This window comes from Aotus nancymaae, unplaced genomic scaffold (assembly GCF_030222135.1).
Source record: "Aotus nancymaae isolate 86718 unplaced genomic scaffold, 86718_ANA_hifiasm-v0.15.2.pri h1tg000007l, whole genome shotgun sequence".
In the NCBI taxonomy this organism is placed as follows: Eukaryota; Metazoa; Chordata; class Mammalia; order Primates; family Aotidae; genus Aotus; species Aotus nancymaae.
The window spans coordinates 1,415,121-1,441,212 of record NW_026988418.1 but is presented as its reverse complement, the minus strand read 5'-3'; positions in this window follow the sequence as shown (position 1 = coordinate 1,441,212).

Here is a 26,092-nt window from a genome sequence, read left to right as displayed (position 1 = left end):
AAGGAAGGGTGTAGGATGTGCAAACTCAGGGGACTTGCCTCTGAGCATTCAGGGGCCTATATACCAGTTGTATGATTTTGAGCATTGATCCTTTCTGAGCCTCAGTTTTCTCGAGTATAAAATGAGAATAATCTTATCTTCCATGAGAGGCTATTGTCAATATGAACCAGAAGGCTGTATGTGAAAGGATGCCAGGTACAAATGGGAGATGTTACTTGTCATTAGGAAGCATTTGAGAAAGCTCTTTGATTTATCTGGTGTGACTTTGGGGGAGCTCAGCCTGCACTCTCTTGGTTTCTGGACTGACTTTGTGTGGGTTCTTCGGATATGAAAATGCAGGTGTTTGTGGTTTGGAGTCTGAAAAACCAGCTGAATGCTAATCTCCCAGCGTCCTTGTTTGCTCCTCTGGAAACTTTGCGGGGGGACAGCTAATCGATGGGGGGAAATGATGGCTTCTGCATTGTGCACATACTAACTGGCAGCCCTGGAGCCCAGACCCGGGAGCTGGGAACATGCGTTTGCTCTTGAAGGAAGGCTGGGCAGGAACTGTAATGGGATTTCTAATTCTGGATCTGGTTGGTTGAGAGCAAGATCTGATCCACTTGATGTAGCAGACCAAGGTAGCAGAGGGAAGTGGAGCCAAGTAGCCACAGGGGATGAAAAATCAAGGAAAATAAAAAGGAAGGAGAAAAGAAAGTGGGAGGAGGTCCTGAGGAATTCGGCAGCCTGAGAGCAAAAGCCCAGAAAGACGTTTTACACTCTTGCTCTATGTCACTTTAGTCCTAGCCATTCACTTAGGCAAGGACTTTTGGGCAAAGGATTTTTCTAATCAGCCCTACCATATCACCCCAAGTCTAACCTCACCCGCCACTCTGCCCACACGTCCTGACCCACACTACAGTCTCTGCTGTGTCCCCACAGAGACACAAGCCCTGTCCTCTGTGCTCTCTTCTCCTCACTTGCCTGGACCCCTTAAGCCTTCTTTCAACCTCACTGGTTTGATTAGAATCCCACCCACCATCCTTGGCTCAGTCCACCATGCCAATGGTGGAAAGGCAAGGAAGCGAGCAAGGGAGAGAGCAGAGGAGAGGGCTGGTCTCTTTTGAGCCAAGGGAATTAGATTCCCCGGCCTGCTTCCAGCTTCTTCTGCCCCAAGACCAGAAGGATAGTCCTTTCCCTAATATGCTTGGCATAGAACCAACTTGTGCGCAAATACACCTGTCCTGTTTTGAGTCATAACTAGTGGTTCATAAGCATCTTTTACAGCATGTGGAATTCACAGCTTGGAGGTGATGCACATTCTACCCAGATTCAGGCCCTAAGCCAGGTCCTGTTTTCTCAGCATGTGTAGCCTAGATCCATTGGCCTTCTTGTCTTTCTGGAACTCTTGGGCTAGGGTTGCCCGCCTCTCAGTAAGAAGCTTCTGTGAGGGTGGAGCAGAGCAACAGATAAAGTCAAGGATGTCAGGAGAGCTTGTAAGGTGATTCAAACCCTAGTTCCAGGAAGGGAGAACCCAGGGAAATTCTTTTATCAGTGTTCCTCATTCAGCAGTGGCAGCAGCGTGGTGGAGGGGCACAGACCGCGTGTCTCCCCATGTGGGGACCAGTCCCTTGAGGAGTTCAGGCTGCCTCCAGCCTGGCTGGGTGGGGTGGGGACCGCGGGGGCTGGCGTGGCAGCTGTGGGCTGCACCAAGGCCTGTCAGGGAGGAATGATTAATGAACAGCCGCACCAGCTGAGGCTAACCTTTGGAGAGCTGAGCAGGGCATCTGCAGAACTGTCAGCGCTCTGACAAGGACAGAGCTGAACAACCAATTATGCCGCCATCACTAAGGTGGGCTGTCACTTTAATCCCAGCCATTCACTTAGGCAAGGACAGGGAAATTTCTCCTCTGCAGAGGTGTGTGCCTTGGTCACCTTAACCATTTCAAGACAGGGCAGGGACCCTGGCTGGGCGCTGCTCCAGCTGTGTCCTGAGACAAGCCTCCCCACTTCCAGGCTTTCCCAGCTTCCCAGTCTCTCTTTCATACAGGCCATGAGAGCAGAATTCCAAACCACATTTACGCCTCTGATTTCATTCTGCTGCCTCCCACAGCTTGCAGGATAAAGCCGGAATTCCTTAACCTGGCATTCAAAGCTTTTCATCCCATTTATTCACTCAATTATTTACCTGATGAACAATTACCTATTAAGCATTTGGTATGTAGTAGGCATTCTGCTAACTACGGAGCAGAGTGATTAAATATAAGAGAGTTCTCACCCTTTAGAAGCTTGTGATCTCAGAGCAGAGGCAGATAAGTCCCTGAGTGGAATATAAGATCTCTTACAGAAGTAGTAATAGAAAACTGTGGGAAGCCACAGGAGAAACACTGAAACCAGATGGGTAGGGTAGTGGGGAGCCAAGGGGCAGGGATAATCTTGGGTTTTGTCTGAAGTGCTGAGCAGCCATTAGTCAGGCAGAGAGGTGGGAAAAGGGAAAAGCAAGTACAAAGGCAGAGAGTCGAAACTATTCATGAATTGTAACAATGCCAAGTGATTTCATGTGTCTGGCACTCCAAGTACGGATGATCCTGGATTCATGGGGCTTCATCCAATAAACCCATCTTTACCTGAAACTATTGTAAGTCAAAAATGCATTTAATACACTAACCTACTGCACGTCACAGCTTAGCCTAGTCTACCTGAAATGTGCTCAGAACACTGACATTAGCCTAGAGTTGGGCTAAATCATTTGGCAATGCAGTACATCATAGAATTTCTGTTGTTTGCCCTTACGATCATGTGACTGGACTGGGAGCTTCAGCTCCCTGCCACTGCCCGGCATGGAGCAAGAGTATAGTACCACATACTGCTAGCCCAGGGAAAGATCAAAATTCAAAATTCGAAGTATGGTTTCTCCTAAATGCATTTCACTATCACATCATTACGAAGTCAAAAAATTGTAAGTTCAACCATCATGAGTCACGGTCCATTTGTATATGGAAGTAGCTAATAAGTCTGGAAAAGTGGGGAATCGGGTGGTGAAGGGATTTGAACACCAGATAAAATGATGTGGATTTTATCCTACTTCTTGAGACCTGCCTTCTACCCAATCCTCTCTGACTCTCTCTTGACACATATCCTGGATTTTAGCTGCACTGGACATTTTGTTATTCCCCAACCTTGCCATATTTTCATACCCCCATGGTTTTGCTCTTGCTGTTCTCTCAATCTGGAATGTCCTCCCCGCATTCTTCACTATAAAGCTAGTAATTATGTTTTACTGCTAATAACAAAGGACTGAAATAAGAGCAGCTTAAGAAAGATGGAGGCTTGGCCAGGCGCAGTGACTCACGCCTGTAATCCCAGCACTTTGGGAGGCTGAGGCAAGTGGATCATGAGGTCAGGAGTTCAAGACCAGCCTGACCAAGATGGTGAAACCCTGTCTCTACTAAAAATACAAAAATTAGCCAGGTGTGGTGGCAGGCACCTGTAATCCCAGCTACTCAGGAAACTGAGGCAGAGAATTGCTTGAATCTAGGAGGCAGAGGTTGCAGTGAGCCAAGATCATGCCACTGAACTCCAGCATAGTTGACAGAGTGAGATTCTGTCTCAGAAAAAAAAAAAAAAAGAAAAAGAAAGAAAGATGGAGGCTTATTTTTCTTTCATGTAACATGAAATTTAGCAATAAGTAAAGTAGAAGCATGACAGTGTCATCAGGGACCCAGGCTTCTTTCATCTTTCCATTCCACCCGCCTTAGTGTGGGTTCCATCCTCAAAGTCAACTCATTCATGGTCACAGAATGGCTACCAAAGCTGCAGCCATTATGCCCCCATTCCAGGAAGGAAAAAAGGAGAAAAGTCGAAAGGCAAGAAGAATGTACTTTTCAATGAAGTAGGCTGCTTTGAAGAGCTTTTCTAGAAGCCTTGACTAAAACCTTTGTTTTTATTTTATTGGCAGCGAGTAATGTATTTTTTGTTTGTTTGTTTGGTTGGTTTGGTTTTTGTTTTTTCTTTGCAGTGGTTATTCTATCTCAAGGAAATCAGGGTTCTGTTAATAAAGAAGAAGAAGAGAATGAGAAGACAACTAACAATCTTTGCCACAATTGCTAAGCAAAAGGAACCTGAACATGTTCCACAGAAGAGGCAGACATGAAAGAAATGAAAGTTTCAAGGATGGAAAAGTCATGGTATAAAAGGCTGAGAGGAGAACAATGCAACTGAAGATAAATACAAATAATTTTTTAAAGTCTAGGTATTCTTCAAATTTCTAACATTTATTTTGGAGAAAAGTTTTACATGATGTAAAATAATAATAATATAATAAAATAATCTGTTACGAAACCTTAATTTCTCTAAAACAATCATGAAGAATGAAGTTGGAAAAAGAAAATAAAAGTATGCTTAACTACTCATATGAAATGATCTCAAAAGATTCCAATCCATACTCGATTCTGATAAATAGGAAAATGTAAATTGAGAACTATTTTTGAAAAATGTTGAGGTTGCTAATAGTGGAATTAGAGCCAACATTTATCTTCTAATACATTGAAGAAGATAAATTTAAAGATATTAGAATCCATTTACCAACAGACAGTTAAAAAAAAAAAAAAAAACCAGCACAGCTAATGATGAGATGACAGGAGGGAAAACCCAAAATACCTAGTTATTACAATGTGTATAAATGTACTAAATTATTCTATTAAAATATAAAGACTCTCAGACTACATTGAAAATGAAATTCCACTATATTCTATTTTTAAGATAATCAACTAAAACAAAGTTGGGAAAAAAGAATAAAAAGCAAATGGATAGGCAAAAGTGCATCGGGCAAGTCAATGCAAACAGAAAGGAAGTCAAGGCCCACAGTATCGATCAGGCAAATATAATTTGAGACTATATAAAGAATTAAACAAGAAAAACAGAGTCTTGTTTCATGGAGAAGGAATTCCAGGTTTAGGCTGAGTGTTACCATTGGGATTCCAGATCTGTATGAACAGAGGCTAAAGGGTCTCTTAGGAGAGAATTCAAGCTGTGTCCATTGCAGGGGTTGGGATATGGCTGCACCTGTCTTGTGAGATGATAAGCTTTCTCTTGCTAAAAGCCTTTTTGCCTGAGACTTTAGGAGGCTCATCATTAAGGATAAAGAAACAAAGTGTGATGAACGTGACCTGGAAAGACAGTTGTAGCCACCAGAGGAAAATACCATCTTAGGACAATATGTTATCTATTATTGGAATTTGCCTTTTGGCCCATTCTCTGTAATTTTTTAAATCCAAACTTTCTGGAGAGCATGGAAATTGTAATTTAAAATTTAAAGGGTTATTTTCCTTAAAATGTGGCAAAAAAAAAAAAAAGCAAGAAACCAGCAGGATATCCTTGGGATCCCTGTATAATGCAAAAGGTAAAGGGAGTTATTTATTCACTTCTGCTTTGGTGCGTTTGGCACCATGCAATTTGATTGGTATAAATATTACTCTGGCAGAAGTATGGAGTGAGAGAGTCTATAGTTAGAAAAGGCATTTAGAAACCTGTTACAATAGTCTAGAAGAGAAGTGCAAGAAACAGCAGTGCTTAACAAATAAATCCATGCTCCTGGAAGAGGAGCAGTGCACTTTATATATATGGCCATGGTGAAGTAACAGGGATCAGACTTCCCTCCCAATATAAACAATAAGGAAACTAGATAGAAGATATAAAACAACTGTTTTCAAACATTGAACACCTGGATTGTGATCCTTGTGAGCCGATAAACAAACAAGGTGAACCCTATAGTTACTGCAGATTTCTGCCAGCAGGTATTTTCTGAATCATGGTTCAATAAAAGGGAACCCAGATCTTGTTGATTTGAAGGAACAGACATCAAAGAGAACAATGGTGAAGTTGTTATAATCTGCAGAAAATAACTTACAGAAAAAGACCTTGAAGTATATGTATGGTAGTCCCCTAAGGTCTGCAGCTGAATCCTAAGGTACCTAATTCTAGACAAAGAGTGAAAAGAGGATTATAAACTGAATAATTCTCAGAATCTACACAGGGCTAGGCTAAGTTAGAGTTCTGACCTTTCACAATGGAGAGGCCTTGGAAATATCTAGAAAATTTCAGAAGAGAACCCCAAAAGTCTTGTCTTAGTAATAGAGCTAAACTAGCCCTAGAGTAAGCTCTATTTTAAAACCTATTGTACACATGCACATGCACATACATGTACACATATACAAACACATATATTGCTTTAACCTTCAGAGGATCAAGCTGGTTTGTAAGCAATCTATTTGTCTCCCAGAACAAAATTTAACATTCCTTAAAGGATGACAACAAAATCCAGAACTTAACAACATAATACTGACAATGTCCAGCATGCAATAAAAAATTAGTAGACAATCTAAGGAACAGGATAATGTGCCCCATAACCAGGAGAAAATTAATCATTAAAAACGACATTGGAAATGACAGAGATGATGGAATTAACAGAGAAATTTAAAAACAGCTATTATGAATATGACAGAGTATTTAAAGGAAAATATGAATATAATGAGGATATAAGTGGGAGATTTTAAAAAAAAAAACCAAATGGAACTTATGGAGATTGGATATACAATACCAAAAATAAAATATTCACTGAAATAGATTAACAGCAGATTAAATACTGCAGAAGAAAACAGCAGTGAACTTGAAGACATAAGTAATGAAAGCAACTAAAGTGAATCAAAGAGAAAAAAAAGACAAACAATTAAATAGAGTCTGAGCAATCTGTGGGCAATGTAAAATTTAATATTCAAATAATGAGAGTCTCGGAAAACAGTGGAGAGTGGGCAGAAAAATATTTGAAAAAATAATCATCACAAAATTTTCCAAATTTGATGAATGCACAGACCTAAGAAACTCAATAAGCCTTAAACAGGATAAATACAAGGAAAACCACACAGAATACATCATGATCAAATGCTATCTTCCAAGTAGCTAGAATATAAAAACATATTACATACTAGTGAACCCATATGAGAATAGTCCCAAACTTTAATTCAGAAACTAACTAGAAAACAATGGAATGATAACTTTAAATGATCAGCCAACCAATGCTATCACCTTAAAATTCTGTATCCAGTGAAAATAATCTTCAAAAATAAAGGGAAAATAAAGACTGCTTTATTATTACTATTATTATTATTATTTCAAGACAAAGTCTAGCTCTATCACCCTACCTGGAGTGCAGTCGTGTGATGTTGGCTTACTGCAACCTCTGCCTGCTGAGTTCAAGTGATTCTTCAGCCTCATTCTCTTGAGTAGCTGGGATTACGTGGATGCACCAACACGCCCAGCTAATTTTTGTATTTTTAGTAGAGACAGGGTTTCACCATGTTGGTCAGGCTGCTCTCAAACTCCTGAACTCAAGTGATCTACCCCCTCTGCCTCTCAGAGTGCTGGGATTACAGGCATGAGCGACCGTGCATGGCCTAGGATTTTTTTAGATAAACACAAGCTAAGAGAATTTGTCGCCAGCATAAATATTAAAGAAAGTTGTTTAGGCTAAAGGAAAATGAGGCCAGATGGGAACATGGAAATACACAAAAGAATAAAGAAAGCTAGAAAGAATAAATACGAGTGACCGTCAAATACTTTTTCTACTACTTTTTAATTTCTGCAAAAGACTATTGTCTGCTTAAAGGAAAAATAGTACAATGTGTTGTTGTCATTTTAACATATATATAAGTGTAATGTATGTCAATAACAGTACAAAGAATGGGAAGAAGGAAATGAAAATATATTGTCACATAGTTTCTATATTATTATATAAAGTGATGTAGTGTTATTGGGAAGCTGACGCATACTGTCAATCTTAGAGAAACCATTATGAAATAGTGATAACTAATAAGCCAATAGTTTAGAATATTAAATATTAATTTGGAATATTAAAAAACACCAATCCAAAGAAAAGCAGGGAAAGAGGATAAAAGGAACAGAGAATAGATGGGACACACAGAAAACAAACAAGATGGTTGACTTAAATCCAACCATGCCAATAATTACATAAAAGTGTACCTAGTTTAAGTATTTCAATTAAAAGGCAGAAATTGTCATATAGTTAAAAAAGCAATAACTAAGTATATTATGTCTATAAGAAATCCATGTCAAATATAAACAAAATGCATTAAAACTGAAATAATGCCCAAATATATACCATGCACTAGTCAAATAAAAGTAGAGAGGGTGTATTAATATCAAGACAAAGTAGATTTCAGAAGAAGGAATGTTATTAGGAATATTCACAAAGATGATTGGGTCAATTATTCAAGAAAATATAACAATCCTGAATACCCCTAATAACAGCTTCAAAATATGAAGCAAAACCTGACAAAACTAAAAGGAGAAATAGACAATTTCACAAGCATAGTTGCAGATTTCCACATTTCTCTTTCAGTGATTAATAGAACAATTAGGCAGAAGATAAGTGAGTATATGGAAGACTGAAACAGTACTATCAGACAACTTATAAAAAATGCCACCGGCTGAGTGTGGTGGCTCACACCTGTAATCCCAGCACTTTGGGAGGCTGAGGTGGACTGATCACGAGGTCAGGGATTCAAGACCAGCCTGGCCAACCTAGTGAAACCCTGTCTCTACTAAAAATACAAAAATTAGCCAGGCTTGGTGGAGCACACCTGTAGTCCCAGCTACTTGGGAGGCTGAGGCAGGAGAATTGCTGGAACCTGGGAGGCGGAGGTTGCAGTGAGCCGAGATCTCGCCACTGTACTCCAGCCTTAGTGACAGAGTGAGACTCTGTTTCAAAAGGAAAGAAAATAGACACAAATTGAACTGACTGTGAACAACACAATAACACATAGAAAATATGAACTGTCCTACACGTTTATATAAAAAATAGAATTTATAATTTAAAATCTTCCCACAAAAGAAAGTTCCAGACCTGGATGGCGTCAGTGATAAATTCTGCCAAAAACAAACTCAGAAAATGAAGGCAGGGAGGGGGAACTCCTTCTAACTTCTTTTATGAGGCCAATGTTATCTTGATAATGAAAACAGACACAGACATTCTAAGAGAAGTAAAGCATAGACCAATGTCATTCATGAACCTAGAAGAAGAGCAGTGGCACCAGAGAGGCATATCAGTTCCCAGTAGAAGTCTGATGATAAGTTACAGTAGTAGGAGAGCTGGAGCTCCCCCATAGATGTCTTGTGGAACAGGAGGTACATCCACTAGGAGTGAGCTTGTTAATGAGCTAACATGAACCCCTGCTACCTGGATACTCCTAAATCTAACAGAGAGAGACTTTGAGGAAGTCTATAGCTCCTGCATGAGTGAGTGAGAACAAAAACTATAGTTTCATTTGTTTCCACATGCTAGCAAGATCTGGAAAAGTTGGGTTGTATTGACAGAATGCCAACCCTATAATGAAAGAATAATTTCAAGAACTTTTAGGCACAAAATAAGTTTGCATCCAAAGATATCTGAAATGTAAGAATAAATAATCAGAGATATGACTGTGGTAAAAGATTTCAATATTCCTTCTATTTATTTTTATTCTTGACTTGGTGAATCTTTTTGTCTATGTATTCAGCTTTGATTTCAGTTCAGAATGATTTGCTTATTCTTTTTTTAAAAAAATATGTTTTTGATTATTACTTCTGTTAGATACTCTACATTCATCTTTAAAAATACCTTTACTTTTCCATTGATTTCCTTTTTGTCGTTGTTCTCCATATACGTCTTGTTCCTTGTTGCTTTGTCCGTGCTTTTTAATTTTATTTAGGAGTTTAAAAAATTCTACCTACAAGTCCCTCACATTAGTGATTCTTTTAAAATACCATTATTACTGTTATTATTATTATATTGTCAGTTCTGTTCTACAGGCCTTGGTAATTTACCCTTCCACTCAAGCAGGAAACATAATCTCTGATTTTATCCTTATCTATTCCACCTCCCATGTTTAATGCATCATCGAATCCTGCAGCTTTGATCTTCAAAAGGTGTCTTAGAATGCGCTTATCCCTCTTCTCACAACTACTCCTTTTGTTTGGACCCTTATAATTCCTCTTTGAGATTATTACAAAAGCTTTCTTACTGATCTCCTGGATTCCAGCATTTTAGGGCAATAGATTGATTCCTTAGCTAATTTTAGGAACTTCTTATAAGTTCACTCTTATCTTCCTCTCCAGATGCATCTGTTTCTCTTCCTTCCCTTGGATGGTCAAGTAATTAGTGTTCCATGAACTATGTGGGTCTCTTCTCATTTTTGTAATTTTGCTTGTGTTATATAGATGTTACTTCTTATATTCCCTTGGCAAGCTCTTATTCCTCCCTCAAGATTTAGTTCGAACGTCACATACCTTGGGAAGCCTTCTCTCACATTTGTGATTTCTCCCTAATCTGTGCTGAGTGGGGTCCCCCAGCACCCCAAATTTTCCTCTATCACATCATGCATCACACACTACTGTAATCCTCTCTTTATTCATCCATCTCTCCCATCCCTAGATTGTGAGCTCCTTGGGAAGTGAAATTGTCTCATTCATTTTATTTTCCTAGTACCAAGCATAAGGTCTAGCATTAAGTGTTTTGATTAAATGGAAATCTTAGAGTGATGTCCCTGATTCCACGCCTTAGATGAACAGCACTTGTACTCATCCTTTGTTTAATACTTTATGAATCTAGCCCCTAGATTCTGTGATGCAAGCAACAGAAAAGTCAGCCACTAAGCAAGCTATGTCTCTAGCTCCTGGCACAGGACCTGGCACACCGTGGGCACTCACTGAATAGATCTTAAGCTGAATTTGGTTGCAAATTCATATATTATTCTGTCCCAAGTTGGGCCTGTGCATTGAGAAGGGGGCTGGAAGTCAATGAAGAAAGACTATTAAACTGCATCCAAATCAGTCTCCATAGGGATTGCATGGATTTTTGTTATATATGGGGAAGCAAGACGACTAGTGAACAGAAGAAACCCAATGTTGCTGATAGGATGGGTTATAATGACAAAAGACCTGGTTATTTAACAAGAAGGCATCTTCTGTAGGGAATTTCTGAAGCTGGCCACATTCAGTCATGCAACAATATAGAAATCTCCTGCCCATTCGCCGGGGCATTCAGCAAATGGAAATCAGATTTCAAGCAAAATCATGCTTGTGGGACAAATAACAGAGCATTGGGCTGCCTCTATCCCCCTCCCCTAAGACCCGGATGCAGTGAGCAGTCTGAAAGGGAGGATGGTCACTACACAGTGTGAATGACCAAATGGTGCTCACAGTGTAAGCCAATGGTGTTCACAGCCAAGAGGATAATTTTGGACAGCTCCAGAGAGGAGGCTCAGAGGCAGGGGCAATAGGTTGGTGATACTGCCTTATGGTTAAATCCATGCATGCATCAAGCTGGGCCAGGGCCTTGGCCACTGCTGGTCACCCTTGAGGGTCATTTTAAGACATAATTACAGGATCCAATGAATGATTGTTTAGGAGAGGGAGACAGAAACTGTGAACAATACATCTTTTAGTCCACTCCCCTGATTTGTCCTAAGACCTCCTTCCTAAAATCTTGCATTACAGAAGAAAGCATTCACTTTTCCTTACCTCTCAGTTCAATTTTAATTTGACTTTTTTTTTTTTTTTTTTTTTTTTTTTTTTTTTTTTTTTAACTGAACTCCTTGCTGTAGGCAACTGTTGTAGGGGTCAGGGATCTGGAGAGGGGTGAGACACAGTTTCTGCCTCCATGGAGTTCTCAGCATGTCAGGACAGTTGGAGGACAGAGGGAGAATTCCAGGGCTGGCCCAGAGTATGAGCAAGTAGGACTGCCCTGGCAGAAAGGGAGGAACCCAGACAGGTACAGAGCCTTTGTTAGGCAGTGTAGGGCTGGGCAAATCCCAACGAGGCTGGAACCCTAAGGGAAGGTTATCTGAGCCAGTAGGTGGGAGTGGGACATAGGACAGTTCCGAGAATAAGAAGCAGGCAGCCAGAAATGGGCTAAGTAAGGCTGAGAGGTAGAGATAAAGCAAAGCCCTAAAAATAACCCACAACTGGTTAGATCAAAAAGCACTCAGAGCATCCAAGGAGCAAGAGGAAATAGGCAACTCCTGCGGCCTGTGGTCCCAGTAACCTCATGCAGTGTTTCCATTCCAGATAGTAAGGGCCCTTTGTACGACCTCCGACCTCCGTCCTCCGTCCCAGTGGTGTACGGAGACAGAGAGTAACCAGCCAAGATGAAAGCGCTGTGTACGCAGGAAGCTCAGGGTGCTGTCCAAGGTATTGAAGCAAGGGTCAGGTCAGGCTTGGTGGAAGTGATGACATTTGATGGAAGCCTGCAGGAAGGGTCAAGGCTCCAGACTTGGCACATCGCCTGGAGAAACCACCCTCCCCAGCAGCAGATGCTTGAATGACTGGCAGTTCTGCTTTCACTCCTTCTCTGAAATCCCATCTTCACCAACTGTTCTGGGGCTGGAACATTGAGATTCTGAGAGGCAGCGGGCCTATTGGAATGCACAAGAGGCAGCCTGCCTGCCATCTCCTCTTCTTTCCTTGGGCTGTGTTCCCAGGGAAGGCGAGAACCTTCTTCTTCATGTCTCCTGGGTGAACATTTGAATTCTCCTGGGAAACTCCACTAATTCAAAACCCACTGATTGAGAATTTGTGATCATTTGAATGGGGACTTGGATGAACTTTCTCCTTGAACTATATATGTGATGGAGGGAGTTTTCTAATAACATACAGTAAGATTTTAAGAGTAATGATGGATTTAAAAGCTATTTTTCAAAGGTTTTAGGAGAAATTGGAAGCATAGAAGAGATCTGGGCTCATTCAGCTTAATCACAGGTAGGTTTGGTTTCTAGCCTCTGCTTCCATGAGTTCTCCTGCGATGGGGAATTCACCAGCTCCTGAAACAGCAGATTTCACCTGTGGCAGATTAATCAGCACTTTGTTTTTCTTAACCAACATTTCTCTGCATGGTCCCTAATTATCGGTCATATTCCTGACCTCTGGATCTGCACAGAAAGACTTTGTGTCATAAGGCTGCCCATTAGAGACCTGAAGATGGACACTCCAGATCTCTCTCTCTCTCTCCTTTTTTTTTCTTTTTTGTGGGGGCAGGGGGAATGAAGTCTCACCCTGCCTCCCAGGCTGGAGTGCAGTGGCACGATCTTAACTCACTGCAACCTGCGCCTCCAGGGTTCAAGCAATTCTGCCTCGGCCTCCTGAGTAGGTGGGATTACAGGCATGCGCCATCATGCCTGGCTAATTTTTCCATTTTTAGTAAAGACAGGACTTCACCATGTTGGCCAAGCTGGTCTTGAACTCCTGACCTCAAGTGATCCGCCCATCTTGGCTACCCAAAGTGCTGGGATTATAGGCACACCCAGCCAAGGTCTTCTTTTTTCTGGTTATGCATGCAGGAATGGTTCTTGAAGCCTCAAGTCCCAGGGAGAGATTATGGATTTTCTGGGTAAGAAGTTGTAGCAGCTTGCCTCCTGGGGATGGAGTGCACTGGCCTTGCAAAGTCCTGGTCAGGGAAGAGTTGGAGGCCTGGGGGACTGAGTCAGGTGTGCCCTGAAAGCAGGCCCATGGTGGGAGGTTTTAACCAACTGAGGTGGGTAGAAGAGCACAGGCTGCGGAGCAGAGTGCCTTGCAGGGACTGCAGGGAACGGGCCCCGGGCAGCTGTTTACTGAGCACTTTTCTTCCCTTCCACCTTCTGTCTTCCCTAGACCCTTGCTGTTTCCTTTCTTCATGTCCTTCTTTTCTCCTTCCTTTTCTCTCTCTAATCAGTTTTTGGCTGATGTCCCATCCTTCTCTTTTCCATCTCTGCCTTTCAGCCGGCTTCCTTCTCCTTGTTTCCTAGTCCTTCCATCTCACTCTCTTTCTTTCTGACTCTCCCTTCCTCCTGTTCTTTCTGACTCCAGCCCTGCCTCTGTGCACTGTCTCCCTGTCTATGCTCCATTCAAAAAGAATAGATCATATACACAACCACCCTCAATAGAGCTAGTTGTGAGTGGGGCCTCATTTATCTGTTATCTTGAATGGTTTCTGCAGGGCAGCGACCCCTCCTTGAACTAGTATTCTATTCCTTGCTTCTGAGTGATGGTCTTTGACTTATTAATTTTGTGCATCTATTTTGTGACAGTTGAGAACAGGTAATTTCTGCAGCAGGCAAACAGGATACATATGTGAACATCCAGATTCACAAATGCTAAAATGATTTGCTTCAGGAATTATCTAAAAAGCCAGTGCATTTGCAATGTGATTCAATTTACAAAGATTACCTTCGTGTGCAGCCTCTCTGTAACATCCTTCTTAGGTATGGTTGCTTCATATCTGAGTCTTCTAAAAAACACGTTTGCAAGGCTAACCCCGTCTTTGTTCCTTCGGACATCAGGAGGACATGAAATCATTCTCTGAAGGCATATTGACATAGAAAATGCACAGATTTTTCAATCCTAGTTTCTCAACCCTCTGTGTATAGGAAAGTTTAGCCTCTCTCAGCCTCTGTTTTCTCATCTATAAAACGGGGACAATGAAACTACCTGGCAGGTCTATTGTGAGGAACAAATCTATTGACATTTGTAGCTCATGACCTTTGAAGCTGGTAGGGTTACTTGAGAGTTGAGAAGTCAGTGCCTCTAGGGTCTTTCTTGGCATTTTCTGATCACACTTTGCAAAACCATTAAACTTTGGAGACTGCATTTAGGAAGCCCATGATTCTCAGCAATAAATCCTACCAGAAGAACCTTCATTGATTACTGGAATTCTTAAAGGGAAACTTGTTTGGAACTGACATGTGAGGAAATGGCTGCAACACCCTGTCATGGTTAAAGTCTTGGTTAACAGGTATGTTTGAAGTGATCTGTGTGGAAGAACTATTGTGTTTCTTAGAGGCAATAGCTTAATATGAAGTTAAACTTTGGAATCGGTAAGGCTGTGTATCAAAAGGAAGTAGTATCCGATGACATGGCAGAGGAAGCAAATTACAGCAATGCATAGGAAAGACAAAAATTTGAATTAATTCATGCCAAGGAAAAGGATGGTAGAAAAGGTGAAGAAGTGATTAACCAGAGAGAAATTTGTAAGACTGGAGAGAATGGGGCTTTGGTCTAGAGCTGTGGTGGCTTCAAGGTGCTTTAACAGGTTCTTCTTCTGAGGATGGAGCAGATATCAGATGCTGGAGGAGAGGCCCTGCTGCTCTCCTCTCTGCGGAGCTCCATTTGTGAACTGAAGGAGGAAGAGGCTGGGAAGTGGGTGGCAAGAGACAGCCAGAAGGCCTTGGAGGGCGCTCCTGAGAGGAGTTCTCAGCCACAGGAAAGGAGACTGTAAAAGCTTTGATCCCAAACGAACGCTGAATCCCAAGTCCATGGCGTGAGTTAAGTACTTAGATCAATGCAAAGCACTTTACTTAGTTCTGGGAATAAATCCAGGCCAGATTGGCTTAAATAGTCATAGATACTAGTTAATAATGAGTAACAAAAGAACAGAATGGAAGCTAGCAACTAATTCTATTCCATCCTATCCTATACAAGCTAACATTTTTTTAAAGAGACATGTTTCAAATTGCTATTTCCATTCCCTCAATTTATATTCTCTTCTTAATCCTTGCCAATTAGGCCTCTGTCCCATCTCTCCAAAACTGCTTGTAAAGGTCACTAGTGACTGCCATGTTGCTAAATCCAGTGGCCACTTCCCAAGTCATCTTATTTGACTTGTTAGCACTGTTTAGCACAGTTGAGCACCACCTCCCTTTTTGCATTTTTTCTCTTACTTTTTGTTTTGAAAATGTTCAAACCTACAGAAAATTTGCAGGAATATTACAGTGAACACCAATATATCCTTCCTCTGCATCTACCTGCTGTTTAACATTTTACTGTAATTGTGTTAGCCCTTTCTCTTCATAAAAACAGAACTATTGGCTGGTGTGGTGGCTCATGCTCATAATCCCAACACTTTGGGTAGCCACGGCAGGAGGATCACTTGAGCCCAAGAGTTCAAGGTTACAGTGAGCCATGATCATGCCACTGCACTCCAGCCTGGGTAATGCAATAAGACCCTGTCTCTATTAAAAAAAAAAAAAAAAAAAAAAAAGACCTACTATTAGTTGCTGTTTTTGCTGAATCATTTAATGATAAATCACAGGCATGATGACTCCTCACCCCTAAAGACTTATACATATGTCTCCTAAGAACAAAGAAATGTATCATTGATGCAATACCGTTGTCTAAAAAAGATTCCATATTCTAATTTCTCCCAATTGTCTCAATAATTGACCTTTACACCAGCAACAACAAATTTCGATTCCAGAATCCAGTACATGGCCATGCATTGCATTCAGCTGTCATGTTAATTTGGTTTCCTTTAATCTGGAACTGTCCCTCAGCCTTTCTTTGTCTTTTACCACGTCGACATTTTTGAAGCGGATAGCGGTTGTTTTGTAGAATGTCTGATCCTTTGTCATGATTAGATTCAGATTATCCATGTGGGGCAGAAACACTGCATAAATTATGTCATATTCTTCTCAGTGCATGACATCGCAAGGCCCTGATGTTGCTTTGTCCCATGCCGGGTGATGCTCCCTTTGATCACTTGACTAAGGTGGGATAGATCATGTTTCCCCACTATAAAGAGATTTTTCCCCTTTGTACTTACTAAATGATCTGTGGGAGATACTCTGCTCTGAATCACCAATGAAATATTACCTAGAGACTGTTAGATTCATTAGTGGTTTTTACCTGAATCAATTATTGCAAAATATTGACCCTCTTACTCTATTATTTCTTCTATACTTTTTAGTTGGCATTCTGCTATAAGGAAGACTTCTCCCCTCTCCCTCACTTTATTTGTTTACTTGTTTTGTAACAGAATGAACTCATGGGTTATTTTTTAACTCGGTAAGTTACAATCCTGACTATTATTACTCATTTTAATGTTTAAATTATTCCCATTTGGCAGATTATTTTAGGTTGGCTTCTGTGTCCCTTTTGATGTACTAAGATACGGAATATACAAATGAACAATGGCCAAACCACATATAAAACTAGAACTTTGACCCACAATCTGTAGCCACCAGCCCAGCAAGCCAACCCATTATCTACAGTAACCAGCCCAGGAAGCCAGCTTGCTATCTGTAAGTCAGACTTGTAGAAAGTTGGGCCACTGTCTCTAGCAAACAATACAAGAAGCCAAACAATAAATCCTCTAATAATCCGCCAAATATGGCCAGGACTAGATTAATAACTGACAACGTCCTTAATTTTTATCTCTGATTCCAATTTAGGACCAGAGAAAGCCAAATATGCTTCTCTAAGCAATCACATAGGACACCTCACTTCTAGTTAGTTCCCCTACAGCTTCCCTACGTCAGAGCCCCCACTCAGGGTATATCTGAAGTCCCCCCTTTCTCTTACTATACGTACGCAGGCTTTCCCACTCCTCAGACTGCCAAAATACAAGTGACCGTGGCTGACTCCCATGCCCTACTAAGCTCAGAATAAGTAGCCTTTGCTTATTCTCATTTAGGTGGTGGTTGTTGATTTCCACAGTAACCCCATCATTTTGTCTATTGAGCAGCTCCTTCCTCTGGCACCAGAAGTTCCCAGCTCACCATTTACTCTCCCTGCCTCAGCCCTGGAATCAGCCTTTTCTCTAAAAAGCCCACATTCCTTTTAGTGGGGCCTGATATTTAGAAACCAAGATCTGGACACTAGCTGTACTCATTGTTACCAGGGTCACTGTCACCATTTAAGAACACTTTCTTTCTAGAGGGCTCTGACATGACACTCCCCAGTTTTCTTCTTGACTGCATTCAACATGCCTTCACAATCTCCTCTGCTCGTACCCTTCTTTAATCAATCTCAAAATGTTTAAGCACACCAAGTTTCAGTCTTGAGTCTCCTTCTTTACGGTAAGATAATACATTCAGTCATTTTTGAAAATATCTATTGACTGAACACCTGTGGCACAGTGGAAAGAACTCAGACCAAGTGATGGGAATTTTGGGTTCAAGCCCAGATATTTTATTTACCAATTATATGGTTTAGGGCAAGTCTCTTGAGCAAAACCTTTACTTCATGTCTAAAAAGTCATAAAATGAAATAATATAGGGAAAAGTGCTTAATAAAGTTTTAAGTGCTTCAAATAATAGTCATGGCCCTCAAGTGTGCTAAAATGTGCCCATCTCATACATGTATTACTAGGATGAGATGAGTCAACACATGCCAGGTTTCTAGGATAGTGACTGCTACGTAGTAGCAGGTGCCATAGATGTGTTTATTATTATCATCACTAATGTTATTATAACTGGTTGCTTAGCTTATATCCACTCATTCCTCTGAGTAGTAGAAAGCCTTCTTCCCAATTTAAGGTAAACCCTGTCACTTCCAGATTTAAATATAATGGCTTTAAGATTCCCTCCCACTTTCCCTTTGCCCATTGATCTTGGTTGGGAGGTATTGCAGTGAGTACAGTCAGAGGGTGTCTCATCCCTGACTTGCTGACCCCCTTCAGGGAGGGTGCTCCTCTCTTCTTCTCACCTGCTCTCTGATATCAGCTGTTAACCCAATACACACCCCATTCCACCCTGCAGCTGATGATGTCTTCAGGGCACCAGGGTTACCCACATCCCTCCCGCTGCTGCTCTGGTTTTCTTTGGATTTGCCAGACCTCTCCTCTGGGACCACAGAAGCTTTTGTTTGATTTCCTCTCACTGTGCTGGGAAGCACAAGACTGTGATGCAGCCTGGGAACCCGAATGCCCAGGCAATTCAGTCCGCCTTGGCTATTCCACCTCTCAGACAGTGCTGAGTGTAGAGCTCCCTAAGAGCCTTGCTGTTTCCCCAGCCTAGACCTCGGATGCCGTCACCCTGCTCTCTGAGTCTCCACCCTATCTTCTCCCCACAATTAATCTAATTTCTCTATCAGGTTCCTGTCATTCCAGCAGTACCCTATCAAGAATTCAACCTAAACAGATAGAAGGGCTCAGCCCCTTCTTAGGGACCAGCATCTAAGCTCCAGTCACATCCTCTCCTACTCTCCATCTCCCTACCTGATCCATCTATTTGGGGGAAGGAAAATATACTTATATTATTATGTTTTCTTCCCTACTACATAGTTGAAATCTGTTTTCTGATATTCAAAACCCCTAGAATAAAAACAAAAAAACCTATAATCATTTTTCTTTCTTCAAAGCACAACTTTCAGATTGGAAACTTCAGTATTTAATGCTTTCACTGCCGTTGTACTTATATCTACTTAGAAGCTCACAAGTTGAGAAATGGACTCTTTGTTCCAAACTCTGCCCTCTCAGGGCAGCTGCACTAACAGTGGGGGAAACAGTAATAGGTACAAGGAACCAAATAAAGAAATGCCACCTCCACTTCAAAATATTCCACTGTGCCATAAAAACAAAACAATTTTTTTTTTTCTGGGACAAAAGCTGTTTTCTGGAACAAGAGCTTTGACTCCTCAGGTTGTCAGTTGGATCCAATCTATATTATCCTATATCAGTTAGTATCAACCTAATCAACCTATTATCAGTCTTGATTGCCTCTTCGTAACTTCCTTGAGTCTGCCCACTTGGGTGGGCAGTGGGGAGGGTGGGATTACCATTAAAACCACATCTGAAACAGGCATACCTTTTACATTTAAAGTGAGAGGGATGTCCCAAGTACCCACTGTGCAGCAGAGACTTGGACTGGATGTGGACCGAAGAATGAGCTTGGCCAATTAGGAAAATCTTCCTAAAGATGGGTTTAAAGTCAGGTCCTGGAAGATGTCACGGACCTATGGATGTGGAGGGGCTGAGTGGAAGGAGATAGAGGACAGCGACACCCACGGGGTGAGATACTCTAGGCCAGCAGCACTTTGGTTTTGCTGGAGCGGAGTTGAACAATGCTGGTAGGCTGAGGAACCACACCCAGTGAAGACGCTAGATACCAAGCCATATCATTCAGAATTTGGGCAGCAGCATCAGGATTGGGTTGTATATTTGGTGACCAAAGATATCACAGGAGTTCCCTGGGGACTCCAGTTCCCACATGTCAATAGGGGATTAGGGTTTGTTGTATTCATAGCTTTTAGAGCAAGGCACTGTATTAATTTACAAGTTAGTGCATGCCAGGGCCCACCTTGAAGCTGCGTCCACAAATCCACTCATCTGCTGGTTTCAGCCAAGGCAAGGTAAAGCCTTTGCTGGTCACATACTCTGGGCCCGGTTCAGGATCACCTTCCTTTCTCACCTGGACTCCTCCGGCTGGTTAGTTGGGCCTAAGCTTTAACATCCTGTATCAACTGGTATCAACTTGATCTCTATTTATTAGTAGACATCTTCTATGTCTACTTTCCATTTCCTTATGAATAAAATCGACATGTCCTCTCTGATCTATACACCCTATTGTTCTCTGGGGCCTCCAACCTTACAAGCTGCCATTCTCCCCTTTTACCCTGCTCCAGCCTCTCTGATCCTCTTTTTGTCCCTCTAATGAGCCCTGCATGTTCCTCCTTCACATCCCTTCTCCTAACAATTCTTCTGCCTTGAACTCTCTTCTTCTAGGTCTAAAATGCCTGGCTCCTTCTCATCCTCCCCAGGCCCCAGCTCAAAGTTAGCCACCTTTTCTCACCACCCCCACTTTACCTCTTATCTTCCTCCACATCACATTCTGTTTCTTTATGGCGTTTTATTTTTGCCTCCCGCCTCTATCTGAAGCTTCTGTATTTGTTTACATGCACGTTGTCTGTCCCCCACTGTGAGGTCAGCCCCACCAGGGGACTTGCTGCCTCGCTCATCCTGCACCCAGCATTTGGGGTCGTTCCCGGCCTCTAAGAGGGGCTCAATAATACTTGTTGAATGCTGGATAAATTCCAAGCCAATCCAATCCACTCCACTCTGTTGGCCAAAGATAATAAGACAAAGTTCCGCTCCACTTCCCTCCCAGCCCCGCAGCATCAGAGATCCTTGGAGATAAAAGGGCTTTTAGCTATGCATAGTCTAGTCCAATGGGTTTTCAATTTGTTATTTAGCTGTGGAAGTTGTTTTTGTTGTTTTGGTTTTCAAATGAAATCTTACACAAAAGGCTAATTTATAAAAGCAATAAAAGAAGAGCTGCTAATGAGAGCCAGGTTTCTCACTGCTAGAGAAGGAAGGCCCAATAAGCAAGGGGGGAAGGCTGCAATGAACCCTGTGGTGCTGGGTTGTGTTCGGAGCTCTCCATATAAACTCGCATTTGCTTGTTTGTGTAGATGAAAAAAAAATAGAGACTTGTGAGTATACATGGGTTAGTGGACGCCCACATATTTTCATAGCTCTGTTCCCTGAGAGGGCCTTGTGCAGCAGTGCTTCAGCAGAAAAAAACACACCTGGTGCCCAGATCTATTCATAAATACTATTCTCTGTTAAGAGCTAGGGCTTTTTGGAGAAATGGCTGATTCAAGAGCTGGGGTAAGAAGAGACAAGGGGACTCTGGGGCACTTTATAGTGATAGAAAGTGAAGAAATGCAAGAGAGAGCGAGAGGGACACGGAGAGAATAAGAAAAATGATGGGAATATGTCAAAAGGACACAGGAGCCAAAGTGACAATAGTATTCTGTTATAACCTCCAAAGAAAATAAATTTGTTAGTCCATACTTATACAAGTAACTATTGAATAAATAAACAAGGGAGAAGCGACAACTTTCCCACACAGAAATATTTCAAATAAATTATGTAGATCTTTCTTCCTCAAGGAAGTGGAGCATAGCTCCCTACTCCTTAAGTATGAACTCTGCCCAGTGACTGCATTCCAAAGAGTACAGTATGGGAAGGGGCTGCAGGGGAGGAGAGTGACGTCAAGTGGAGAAACCTACTAAACACAACCTCATCCAGGTGATAAGGAAAACATCAGCAGTGATAAGTTATGTGTATTGCATATCCTTGATAGGATGAGATGAACATGGCACTTTATCCCTGTCATCTTCCTCCCCCAAAGCTCATAACCCCAGCCTAATTATAAGTAAACATCCAGCCAGGCACAGTGGCTCACACCTGTAATCACAGCACTTTGAGAGGCCAAGGCGGACAGATCATTTGAGGTCAGGAGTTCAAGACCAGCCTGGTCAACATGGTGAAACCCAGTCTCTACTAAAAATACAAAAATTAGCTGAGCGTCATGGTGTGTACCTGTAATTCCAGCTATTTAGGAGGCTAAGGCAGGAGGATCACTTGAACTCCAGGAGGCAGAGGTTACAGTGAGCCAAGATTGCACCATTGCACTCAAGCCTGGGCAACAGAGCAAGACTCTATTTCAAAAAAAAAAAAAAAAAAGAAAAGAAAGAAAGAACAACACCAGAATTTCCAGGTAGGATTATTCTACAAAATACCTAACTAATACTCTTCAAAACTGTCAAGGTCATCAAAAACAAGAAAAGTCTGAGATACTTTCACAGCCAAGAGAAGCCTAAGGAGACGTGATGACTAAATGTAATGTGATACCTTGGATGGGATCCCAGAACAGAAAAAAGAACATTAGGTAAAAACTAAGGACATTTGCATAAAGTAGGGCTTTAGTTAATAATAATATGTCAATATTAGTTCATCAAATGTACCAAATGAATTTAAGATGTTATAACAGGGGAAACTGATTGCAGGGTATATAGGAACTCTCCGTACTATTTTTGAAAATTTTTGGTAAATCTAAAACTGTTCTAAAATAAAAGGATTATTTTTTTAAAAAAAGCTCACTTAACAATATTTTAAAATGTGTGAATTTTACTGGATAAAAATAATACCTCAATTTTTAAAAATGAAAAAAAAAAAATTAAGGAACTTGAGAGATTTCCCCAACATAGCTAGTACATGGTGAAGTTAGAATGAGAACTCAAGTCATCTTATTCTGTATCTCAGACTACCTGCTATGGACCAAATTGTGTTCCTGCCTCCAAAATTCTTACATCGAAGCCCTCACCCCTCAATGTGACTATATTTGGAGATATGGCTTTAGAAGGTAATTAAAGGTAAATGACGTCATAAGGGTGGGACCCTACTCCAATGGGATTGTTAGCCTTATAAGAAGAGGAAGAGAGAAAAAAAGAGAGAGATAGAGGGTCCCCCACCCTGCACCCACCCTCCCACCCACACACATGCGCTGCAGAAAGGCCATGTAAGGACAAAGCAACCATCCGCAAACCAGAAAGAGAGCCCTCACCAGACACCAAACCCTGCCAGTCCTGCATCTTGGACTCCCCAGCCTCTAGAACTGTGAGAAAGTAAATTTCTGTTGTTTAAGCCACTCTGTGGCATTTTGTTACAGCAGCCAAAGCAGACTACCTTAGAAATACATTACCTTAGAAAATAAACAGTAGGCTGGGCACATGGCTTATGCCTGTGCCCATTTTAGGAGGCCAGGGTGGGCAGATCACTTGAGGTCAGGAGTTTGAGACTAGCCTGGCCTACATGGTGAAATCTCAGTCTCTACTAAATATACAAAAAATTAGCTGAGCATGGTGGCATACACCTGTAATCCCAGCTACTCGGGAGGCTGAGGCAGGAGAATTGCTTGAACCCAGGAGGTTGCAGTGAGCTGAGACCATGCCACTGGACTCCAGCCTGGGCAACAGAGCAAGATTCTGTCTCCAAAAAAAAAAAAAAGCAAAGAAAATAAAAAGAAAAGAAACACTCCAAGTTATCGAGTGCTCTGTCCTAATGTCCTAAGCACTGTTCGAAGAGCTTTATAGACATCTGATCTACAGTAACCACAATGGGTAGTTAAGTGATATTATTATCTCCATTTTGCAGATAAGAAATCTGAGGTTTAAAGAGGGTAACTTCCCTGGAATCACACAGTCAACAGGAGTCTGATATGTGTCTTCCACTCACGATTATTTGATGTTAAAGCCAAAACTTTTTCAACAATTTCCCAGGACCTATTTGTGGAGAGAAGGAAGTTCTATTCCAGGTCCTTGAGGACAGACCATCTACACAAATTATTTGGAATTCTTATTTATGGGTGATTTGCCTTTTCTTCCTCCATGTATTAATTTATTTAATCATTTATTTCTATCAGTAAGGGCTCATAGATACTGATTTTATATTTTGGGTTATAATCCAATACCACTTTCTTTCTTGAGTTCCTTTGATGGGCTCCTAAGTCACTTTGACCTAATACTATTACTGTGTCTTTTTGTTTGTTTTGGTTTTATAAGCACCTTCTTACTTTCCGGCACTACAGGATACTCCAGTATCATACCGTATGTTTTCTACCCTACTCCTAGTCTCAACAATTTCTCCAAGAACCCTGGTTCCTTTCATTAGAGAATGGTATTAGAAACCAAGATCTGGCATGTATGGTCATTCCTACTGTGTGTCCTTGTTTCTAGGCCCTCTCAGCTGACAGAAAAAAAATATATGTGTGTTAAAACGAATCCATGTGTATGCACAGAACTGTACATATTGCTATATGCCACCATCTGTATCTACATTAACCTAAACATTAGTTCCTGCTGATGTCTCCAACTCTAATCCATTATCACATGGACCATTCTAGCTTCTTCCCTTTTTATTGTAACCTCCCATTCCAACAGCGAGAAAACTGACTCCCATCATCTACCATTCATTTACTTAATTGCTCACTTCCAGTGTATGTGCTTAGTCGCCCACACCCCATGGGAAAGAACTTTATTAACTAGAGTACAGTATTTATTTATAGCTTTTACCTTTAGTTCTATTAACTCCACTCATTTCCAAAGTTACTCAGGCCAGGACCTTTCCCCCGACCTTCTGCCATGAGGTTGTTTCATACATTTGTATACAGGTAGATTGCTTCGTCACATTCTGTCCTGGACCTCCATCACCTAAAATATTTTTTCAAATTTTCATCTATTAAGGTTTACTCTTTGTACTGTAAAGTTGTACAGGTTTTGATAAATGCATCCTGTCATATGTCTACCACTACAATATCATAAAGAGTAGTTCTGCAGCCCTAAAACCTCCCCTGTGCTTCCCCTATTTAACCTTCCCTTCCTACACCTGGCAACCACTTTTCTTCCTCTTACATAATTTTGTTTTTGCCAGAATGTCATATAATTGGAATCATACAGTATGTAGCCTTTTCAAAATATCTTCTTTTACTTAGCAATATACATTTAAGATTTACTCATAACTTTTCATGGTTTGATAGCTCAAATCATTTATTGACAAATAATACTCCATTGTAAAGATGTACCACCATTTTTTTATTTATTCATCTACTAAAGGACATCTCGGTTGCTTCCAGGTTTTGGTGATTATGAATAAAACTGCTATAAACATTTGCATGCAAGTTTTAGTGTGGACATATTTTCAAGTCATAGGGAGCATAACTGCTAGATGGTATGGTAAGACTATATTTAGCTTTTAAGTCTCCTGAAGTGGCTGTTCCATTTTGCATTTCCACTATCAAAAAATGAGACTTTCTGTTGCTCTACATCTTCACCAGCAATAGGTATTGTCAGTTTTTTGGATTTGTGCCATTCTATTAAGTGTGTGATTATATCTCATTGTTACTTTAATTTGCAATTCTCTAATGGCATAGGATGTTGAACATCTTTTCATATGCTTATTTGCCATCTGTATATCTTCTTTAGTGAGGTGTCTGTTCAGATCTTGTGCCTATTTTTAATTGAGTTGTTTGTTTTCACATGGTTGTATTTTAAGAGTTCTCTGTTATTTTGGATACTAGTCCTTTACCAGACACCAGATATATGTCTTTCAAATATTTTCTCCCAGTCTGTGGTTTGCCTTTTCAGTCTCTTAACAGTATCTTCCACAGAGCAGAAGTTTTTAATTTTAATAAAACCCAACTTCTCAATTTTTTATTTCATGCCTTATGTTTTTGGTGTTATATCTAAAAACTCATCACCAAACCAAGGTCATGAATTTTCCTCCCGCTAATCAGTTTTGACAAATACATACTCATGCTTTATGATTTTGACTGTGCCATTCAAACAGACAGGTTGAAATCTTAGCCCATGGCACCTGTGACTACGGCCTTATTTGGCAATAGTTTCTTTGCAGATGTAATCAAATTAAGGTGAGGTTATTGGGGTAGGTCTTTATAAGGAGAGGGAAACTTAAACACTGAGACAGAAGGAGAACACCATGTAAACATGGAGGCAGCGATTGGAGTGATGC